Raw genomic sequence first — 10,652 nt, forward strand, 5'->3', positions numbered from 1 at the left:
GGCCAAAAAACCCGCCCCCAACCCGCCAAGTATGGAAGCCGAAGTCTGAAGCGGCGATTCAGACTAAGGCACAATCAGTGCAGCCTTCGAAGCAGGTTCAACCTCCGGCAAGCCGACCAAAGTCGCCGGTAATTCCAATAGCTTCTCCGGGAGATCCTGCGGAATCATCCCGAAGGAGAAAGTCAGTCTTGGAGCGCCTCGGTCCAATTCCCGACGAGAGAGGCAAAGCTCCAGTCCAAGAACGTTTGAGCCCGATGAAGAAGCCCCGAACGACTCAACATGCTAGGGGTCGCCGCCACCTTCAACATGACAAGGAGTTCACGGTAGCTGCGTGTGCTAATTTGTGCATCGAAGTCCAGGAGCCTACTGAGAACTCACGCCCAAAAATGCATGTTTCGAGGCGCGTGACTCTTGAAGGCCCAAAGAAGGCAGTTCACCCTCAGAAGGAAACATTATCGTCTGATGACGATAATGTTATACCTGAGAGGTCGTGCCAACACACGATAGGTCAAGCAGACGAATTGTACTATCGTGTTGGGGGTACTAGTAAAACCAGGAAGAAGAGTCCCCAAGGACTAGAAACTCAATGCCCATGTTCCAAACTCATTCGGGCAGTATTGTCTGAGTGTAACTGCATCAAGGCGGTCCCTGAAAGAGTTTCGGTTTTCGAAAGGCTCAGTGCTGAAACACCAGAACCAAGACCTAGGCATTTCCGACGAAGAAGAAGAGTAGTCGAAGATGGAGAATTTCTGAGGGTCACCACTAACATGACCAGCAAGGGAACATCAGCACGGGATAGTCTCGAGTCGATTCTGAAAGCGCCCCGGCGTATAACCCGTCTGCAGTTTGGAACCATCAAACGAGCAACTTATGCTAGGGTTCGGACAAGACTACCTTCAGAAGATAAAGAATCTGATGCCGGCTTCGCGGTCGCATCAGATAATACGGTATCCAGCGAGGGACAACCCCGCGAGGCACTTATGATAAGTGCGAAACAAGTGGCCAAGATGCTTGAAGAGGCCATGGCTAAAATCCAGGAGGCCTTCAGGTTCGAAATGCAGATGGCCATGCAGAACATGAGAGAAATGCATGACCAACAAATCTAAGCATTGACGAACCAGCAAGGCGAGCCAAGTCGTCGTAACCAGGTTAATCTGGAAGATGACGACACAAATGCAAACGAGACTCATAATGCCAATAATCCTCCCGTCAATGCAGGGGGTGGTAATGAGAATGGTAGTGAAAACACAGGTGAAAATCTGAAGATCAAAAACCTCGAGAGCAAAATCAATACATTGATTTCCGCTCAAGAGATGAAGAAAACAAGCATTCCTTGTCCATACCCAAGAGAATGGGAATCAATCACATATCCGGCGAAGTTCAATCTAATTAACTTCACGCCGTTTAATGGGATGGGTTCACCCACTCAGCATTTGATTTATTTCAAATCGCACCTGGGGGTTATCTCTGGTAATGAGCCTCTGATGGTACGGTCCTTCGTTGGCACTCTTCGTGGAGCCGCCTTCGATTGGTATCGTCGCCTCAGGCCAGGAAGCGTGAATAACTGGGACGACATGGAGACTAAATTCCTTGCTAACTTCTTCGACGAAGACACCGAGATATCCATTGGGTCGTTGCTCGACGAGAAACAGAAAGACGGGGAATTGGTTGACACATTCGTCAAGAGGTTCCGGAACAAGGCGATGAACTGTCGGGACCCGATCACTGAGGAGTTTATTCTCTAGACTTGCCACAACAACCTTGCACTGGACGTGTTGGAAGCAATGGGGACAGCACCGTCCAAAACCTGGAAAGATTTGAAGGTCCGAGGAGAGCAAGCCGAGTGGTTCCTTAGAAGGAAGAAGGCGAAAAGATGCCAACAGGCGAATAATGCTCCACAACAGAATTTCGTCCCACGGGGGAAAGGTAAGGCACATGCTAATGCAGTTGATGCTAATCAAACTTTCCCATTGCAACCTCAGCAACAGCCGCAGCAATGGCAACAACGGCCTCAGAAGCAGAAATCTTCGGAGCCGAGGTTTCCTAAAGTGTATTCCTTCAAAGATGATGAAGTTCCCGGCATCTTTAAGTACCTATTGGAGAATAACAAAATCCAGCTGCCAGCGATCGTGGATTAAGAAGGGGCTAGCAAAGTGACGGATCCGAAGTATTACGCATACCATAGAGCGGTCCATCACCCTACCAAGTCGTGCTACCACCTCAAGGACAAGATCCAGGCGCTAATTGATGTAGGCGTCATAACCCCGAAGCCGTCCAAGAATGTTGGAGCAAATGCGGTGTCAATAAGCTTTGGATCGGTGCCCACAACATGGTTCAAACCAGAGCACATAACCAAAGTAGTAATGAAGACAGTGAACGATGACCCACATGGACAGCGCCAAAAAGGACTTGTGCCACACACAGCCCCAAACGGCAAAATCCTCTGGGTTCATCCCGATCTCATTGAAGACGAGCAGTGGGTGACTTCCTCGAGAGGAAAGGGCAAAGGCAAGTCCTGCAATGCTACATCCGCAATCTTCCAAGAGGATGGCGATGAAGCTCCTACTTTCCCGCTCTCCGAAGAAGAACAAGAAGTCTTCGCCACTAGAAGCGGAAATGAGTATCACTACAATTATCCGCCACCTATTGATCAGAGAGTGACTAAACGGGGACCAGCCAAAACTCTCATGGAGATGGGGGTGATTACGAGTCCTACACTGGTCGAAGAAGCTCGAAGACAACCGGTGAATAAACCAAAAGAGAAGAATCCCCAGGAGGTTCAGAATCCGAAGCAGTCTCGTTTCAGTCGCCCGATTGGAAGAGACAAACCGGAAAGCTCGAAGACTCCGCAAGTCTTCGATATAATGGCTCAACTAGCCAACATTCCATCATGGATAACGCTATATGAGTTGCTGCGGTTGTCCAAGGAAACTAGGGAGGCCTTGCAAGAAGCTTTGGCCAATTCAGAGGTGTTTCTGACTCAAATCAAGCCGGTGCCTGAAGAGCCAGAACCGCTGAGTCAACAATGCAATATAGCGACTAAGAACCTTCCCTGCATTACTTTTACCAAAGAGGTTATGCAGACGAAGAATTCGAACCATGATCGACCGCTATATTTCATCGGGTACATTGGCTCCAGCAAAGTCAACTGAATCCAAGTGGATCCGGGTTCTGCTGTGAGTATTATGCCGCTTCGCTTGATGCATTTCCTCGGCATTCTAGTTAGTAAGTTGGCGTCCACAGGCACTGTTATCTATGGATTCAACACTAGTGGGTCAAGACCCTTGGGTAAGATCCGGGTAAAGTGTCAAATGGGAGATTTGAGGACAGAAGTCACATGTTATGTGATCGATGCCGAGACTTCATATAACTTACTATTGGGTCGGCCTTGGATCCATAGTAACGTTATAATTCCCTCCACTCTCCATCAGTGTTTGAAATATGTCGACTCTGATAATAAGGTTAGGACGGTGGTCGCGGATAAGCAACCATTCAAAGGGTATGAGAATTATTTCACTGATTCTCTCCTTTATGATAACGAATCCGATACTGAATAATCGGCCCATGGCACGGACAGCGGAGAAGAAACTGATACCGATGCCGGATTTGATTACAATGAAGGTTATGTTCTAAATGACATTGTACCCTTTGTAATCAACCTTGACGATGAACAATCGTCAGAGGGCAGTTGTAATTGGCAACTTACCAATAATGAAATAAATAACGGTTTAGAGTACTCTCTTTCTCTTGATGATGTGATAAAAGAGTTGTATGATAATCCTGATTTGTATATGCCGCTTCGATCGTCCTATATAACAAAGGAACGCCTCCAGCATTCTTTCGGAACAACCCTGGTCATCCCGAACAAGATAAGAGGCGCAAAAGAAGTGATTTACGGTAAAGGAAAAATCTCTCCATTACCAGATCATTTCTTAAGGGAAGATGAGGATGATGACAAACCTGGTCGGCATTTATCTAAGTATAGCCCGGAAGCGCGCAAGCTCATGGAAAAACAGGGATATGATTTCACACTCGGAGAAGGTTTATACTTCGATCGAGGTCCTCGTACTCCAGCCAAAGCGGCATATGTACCAAAAGGAAAACCCGATGATTATTATAAATACGGACGAGGTTTAGGGTGTGAATCTTCTTCAGAAGACGACTGTTGCTGGTTAATCAATAACCAATCATCTAAGCAATACAAAGATGGAAATTCGTCAGATTCCTCGGAATGGGATTCCGATACAAGTCTGGGAGAAGCTTTCAAAGCCCTAATGGCGAACATGGCTACAGCTGATCCGTCCACAATGGAAGACGACGATCAAATGCCAACATGGGAAGACCCGTGGGTTCATTACCTGAACATGCAGTATGGTGATAGGTTCGAACAGAGGGAACCCCCCACTGAAGATAAAATAATCCAAGTTAACATGGGTGACGAGGCCAACCCAAAGCCTATATTCATCAGCGATAGTCTTCCCCCAAATGAGAAAGAAGAATTAATTGCTCTCATCAGGGAATATATTGATGTCTTCACGTGGAACTATGAAGATATGCCCGGGCTCGATCCTAATGTGGCAATGCACCGCCTCGATATCAAGCCGGATGCCAAACCTGTCAAGCAACAGCAAAGACGGTTTCGTCCACAGATTATGGAAGCCATTGAGGCAGAGGTTAAGAAGTTGATCGAATCAGGATTTATCCGAGAAGAGCAACATCCAGACTGGCTAGCCAATATTGTTCCGGTCATGAACAAGAACGGTAAAATCAGGATCTGTATCGACTTCAGGGACCTAAATACGGCATGTCCGAAGGACGACTTTCCTCTCCCAATCACGGATGTCATTATCAACAATACGTGCTGGTTTGAGAGAATATCTTTCATGGATGGCTTTTCAGGATATAACCAAATCAAGATGCACCCAGATGACGAGAAGCATACAGCGTTCAGAACGCCCATCGGTGTCTTTTGCTACACCGTAATGCCTTTCGGACTAAAGAATGCAGGTACCACGTACCAGTGAGCAATGACTAAGATTTTCCAAGAACATCTCAGGAAAACAGTCGAATACTACGTTGATGATTTGGTTGTAAAAAGCCGCAACAAAGAAGATCACATCAAGGACTTGAAGACGATGTTCGATCTCATGCGGAGTCATCAATTGAAGATGAACCCCACTAAATCCTTCCTCGGAATGTCCAGTGGAAAATTCCTTGGATTCGTCGTCACCACTAAAGGTATACATATCGATCCTGACAAGGTGAAGGCAATACATGAACTGCAACCCCTAGAAATCTAAGAGAGCTCAGAGGATTGCAAGGGCGGTTAGCTTACATCTGGCGGTTCATTTCAAATCTTTCTGGGAAGTGCCAACCATTCTCTAAGCTAAACAAGAAAGGTGTGTCATTTATTTGGGACGACGCCTGGCAAAAAGCATTCGAAGATATCAAAACCGGGTAAACCGTTCTTGATTTACATCAAGGCGATGAACCACTCGATAAGTGCTTTACTAGCACAAGACGATGATAATGGTCACGAACAGGCAGTCTATTACCTAAGTCGTACCTTGATAGGCACCGAGTCTCGATATCCGATGATTGAGAAAGAATGCCTCGCATTGGTATTCGCAATGCAAAAGACGCGGCATTATTTAGTTGGACAGACGATTTACGTTATTTCTAACGTTAATCCAGTTCGGGTATTTATGACGCAACCGGCCTCTATGAATTGGCGGTTAGCGAAATGGGCCCTTCTCTTGTCCCAATATGATTTGCACTTCAAACAACAGAAGTCGATCAAAGGACAAGCGATTTGTGATCTTTTGGCGGCAAACCCGACAACGGATACGGCAGAAGTATATGATGACTTGCCAGATGAAACCCACGAGGTTAACACTACGTCGCACCAACAAGTATGGCAATTATACTTCGATGGTGCTTTGAGAGCAGTTAATAGGGCAATAACCCCAGGAAGTTATACAGTTTCCTCCGGAGTTGGAGTTGTCTTAATTTCCCCGGGGAAGCATGTGATGCCTCGGGCTTATTCACTGACTAGTCCGTGTTCCAATAACGTAGCCGAGTACAACGCGCTTCTCATTGGGCTCAGTTTCGCCAAAGAGCTGGGGGTCGAATATCTCGAAGCTTTTGGGGATTCTCAATTGATAGTCAACCAAGTCCGTGGAGAGTATGAAGTCAGGAACCAAGACCTGATCCCGTACCACCAGGAGGCCATCAAAATGACAGACTCTTTTGAAGAATTCTTTATTGAATACATCCCTCATCTCCAAAACGCTTATGCGGATGCACTGGCAGCACTAGCGGTATCACTTGCACAGCCTCCCGAAACTGAACTATTAGTCACAGTAAGGACGCACCAACTCTGCATACCCATATACGATATGGATATTGAAGAGGAAGATGATAGAAACATAAGCGCCAAGGAGGTGAATTTAACTCAAGTTGGGTCTGAGTCCCGAGATTGGCGTTTTCCCATCATTGACTACGTCCAATATGGTATTTTGCCAGAGGATGTAAAAGAAAGGGAATCAATCCGCCGAAGAGCACCAAGATTCTTCTATAATAACGAAACCCATACGTTATACCGTAGAGGGTACGATGGTTTGTTACTCCCATGCCTTTCGAACAAAGAAGCAGATGAAGTTCTTAAAGAAGCACACGAAGGAGAATGCGGTGCGCATCAGCCCGGTCCCAAACTGTATGATCGCATTAGGAGAATGGGATATTTTTGGCCAACAATGGTTCGTGACGCAATCGAATACGCCCGAGAGTGTCATGCTTGTCAAATACATGCGAATTATATGCACCAACCACCAGAGCAGTTGCACACGTCAACCACGTCTTGGCCGTTCGAGACATGGGGTATGGACATTGTCGGTCCTATTTTTCCCCCTTCAGTCAAAGGTGATCGATTTATTCTCGCAATCATGGATTACTTTTCAAAGTGGGCTGAAGCGATTCCGCTTAGAGAAGTAAAGACGAACAACGTCATCAATTTCATCAAGCATCATATCATATACAGACACGGTGTGCCGAGACGGATCATTCATGACAACGGTCCACAGTTCATAAGCAACGCCTTCGTCAGGTTTTGTGACAAGTTCAAAATTAAAGATATTTCGTCAACAGCTTATTATCCCGCTGCGAATGGATTAGCTGAGGCGTTTAACAAGACAATTACTAAAATCCTGTCAAAGCTCGTGAAGACCAATAAATGAGACTGGGACGATAAACTCGGTGAAGCACTCTGGGCTTATCGCACCACCATACGCACACCTACAGGAGCTACCCCATATTCGTTGGTATACGGATGTGAAGCTGTGCTACCATTGGAGATGCTTCAAGGAAGGAGATCTGGTCCTCGCTGCTCGCCGACCAATAATTCTCACCTCCAAGAAGAAAGGTAAATTCGAACCCAAATGGGAAGGACCGTTTGTAATAGACACAGTCTATTCAAACGGCGCATATCGCCTGATTACTCAAGAGGGCGCCAGGCAATTAATGCCAATAAATGGGAAGTTCCTGAAAAAGTACTATCCCTAGTACATTCAGGATAACTCATTTACCGGGAAGTTCCTTGAAGAATATTACACTTAATATTCTAGAGGATAACCCAAAAAATTATTTTCTCCACCAAAATCCCTTACTGATCAATTTCAATTGACAGTGAGTCCACCAAAAATGTCTTTCTGGCCCTCTTGATTCTTTCCATGAACAAGAGGTCCACTTTCAGTTCAGAGTCCCCTTTCGATAAACGAAAGAACTCCCTCCTTTTTCTCTTTGGTTAAGCCTTCTCATGGTTATAACCGAAGTTGAAATTTCATTTCGATAAACGAAAAACTCATCTTCAATTTAGATAATCAATCCTATAAAAGGTAAGTTTATCTAGATTTTCTAGATTCTCGGAGTGGAGATCCCACTTTTAGTTTCTCTTTCGCTGGAAATAGAATATAAAATTCTTCCTTTCCAGAATCAAGGAATAGAATATAAAATTCTTCCTTCCTTGTATTCGGGTTCGCCTTCACCCTAAAAGAAGACCGGGAAACAGAATATAAAATTCTTCCTTTCCCGCACCGATCTTTTCCAAAATTTATCAATCTAGGATTCATCCTAGGAAGTTTATCCCGAATCCTAAGCAGGGATAAGTCTGCGCCTAACACGCGCTGTCGGTTTAGTCTTTTTCCGTAGAAAAAGACACCAGAATTCGATTCTAGAGTATTCTATCCTGAAACCTAAGCAAGGATAAGTCTGCGCTTAACCCGCGCTGCCGGTTAGTTCTTAACCGTTAAAAAGAACACCCGTTCACATATTCGACATTGTGGCAGGTTGTTATTAATAACACCAAAATCCATGCCTTATACGCATGGGGAATTTCATCCTGAATCCTAAGAAAGGATATGCCGACGCCTAACACGCGTCGCCGGTTTAGTCTTTCTCCGTAGAAAAAGACACCAGAGTTCGATACCCGTTGCCGGGTAGCCTATTCCCGTAATAATGGCGAAGCCTATGTATTCGAAGTCATAGCACAAAGTCTCAGAGAATTCACTCTCTTAGCACAACGTTACATGCGGAACGGATTTAGACAATCCGCATGCTAGCCCGACTCAAACGGTAGTCGGTAAAGACTTATCAAACCCGTTGAAGGCTGAGGGTTAGCCAAAAATCCTAAAGTCGACGCCTAACATGCGTTGCCGGGTAGCCTATTCCTGTAACAATGGCGAAGTCTACGTATTCGAAGTCGTAGCATCAAGTCTAAGGGAGTTCATTCCTTTAGCACAACGTCACATGCAGAACGGACTTAAAACAATCCGCATGTAAGCCCGATTCAAACGGTAATTGGTAAAAGCATGTCAAATCCGTTGAGGGCTAAGGATTCGCCAAAAATCCTAAGTCAACGTCTGATACACGTTGTTGTTTAGTCTTTTCACAGGAGAAATCAACGTCTGATACACGTTGTTGTTTAGTCTTTTCACAGGAGAAAGATGAAGTCTACGTATTCAATATCATGGTACTAAAAGGGTTAACTCTTTTAGCATAACGTCACATGCGAAACGGACTTAAACAATCTGCATGCTAGCCCGACTCAAACGGTAGCCGGTAAAGTCACATCAAACCCGTTGATGGATGAGGGTTAGCCAAAAATCCTATATATGCGAAAGTCACTGACGCACCAGCCCCATTAATTGGTTTCGTGACTTAGACATCCAACAAATTCAGGATAAGATCCACACGTGCAGATGAATCAGCTTTAATAGTTGGTCCTGCAGCCCCATATTTAGGACCGCCATGCTCCAATACCTCAAGAGCTTAAACTGTGTATACTCCAACAAATGTCAAGTGATCCAAAACCCTAGGTCAACGCCGGTCAACGCGTAACCCTAGGTCAATGCTAGTGAACGCGTTGCGATCAAAAAGTCAACGTACGATGTTCGAAACCCTAGGGTCAACGCCAGTCAACGCGTAACCCTAGGTCAACGTCAGTCAACGTGTTGCGACCAAAAGTCAATGAATAGTGATCTGAAACCCTGAGTCAGCACGATGTGACGGAGATAATCAGTTCAAACGAGGCTGAACCAGCCCAAACCTGGTTGAACCAGTCTTGAACCAGATTAAACCAGTTTGAACCAGATTTGGACCAAAAGTCAAATTGGAGCTGGGTTGAACCAGTCTTGAACCAGATTAAACCAGTTTGAACCAGATTTGGACCAAAAGTCAAATTGGAGCTGAACCGAGTATCGAAACGACTTCAAATCGACCGATGGCCGATTCAGCTCATTATCAGGCTGGTTCAGCTCATTCGGGCACGAAAAATACTCTAATAAGGTATACGAGTATAAACTATTCCCTATTTTTGGTTGAGAAGTTTCTAGAGAATATTTTTCTAAAAATATCCTTAAGGATAACTCAACAACACTACGCCGGACAACGCATCGCAAATAAAGACTCAACGCCAACAATCGATGGTCAGTTCTATGTTGAACCAGCAAACACGAGCTAAAGATTAGAAAATCAGGAATCGACTTCAAGTTCAAAATTCCGACAATGGTCAGACAATAAATGCAGCACCGGACCCCGAATAGCCTGAAGGATTGAAGGAATCAAGAACAGAAGCCATTCCAAGGTCCTGTTACACCGACTGAAGGTTGGGACAATTATATCCAAAGTATTCCAGACTCTTCTATAAAAGAACGAGGCTGAAATACTTTGGAGGGGGTATCTGTAGGCGTATAAAACTGCCTATGGGTCCCTTAGAACAGCTCGGCACGGTGATTCGACAAACTAACGAACCATCGGGTGACGTATCTAAACACGATCGTTAGACCACAATACCGAAGCCAAGTGACACGCGACGAAGCGGATTAACGAGGCGACGAGGTTAACGAACCGCATGCAAACAACGAAATACATCCACTCGCATGCGGAATCAAGCTGACGGTTCGGTGAGTCAACGAGTCATCCAATCGTAGAACGGATTCGAACTCGAACACCGAAGCAGATTTATTGCCAAATCAGGATACAGACTACCAAATCAGAGTTCGGATTAACAATGAAGCTTGGATAAACTGCGAAACTGCAGAAACGGACGACACGACACACCCCGGAAAAAAGCTCGGCCAAAACCGAGCCTCTCAGGT

This window comes from Asparagus officinalis, chromosome 3 (genome assembly GCF_001876935.1).
Source record: "Asparagus officinalis chromosome 3, Aspof.V1, whole genome shotgun sequence".
Taxonomy (NCBI): domain Eukaryota; kingdom Viridiplantae; phylum Streptophyta; class Magnoliopsida; order Asparagales; family Asparagaceae; genus Asparagus; species Asparagus officinalis.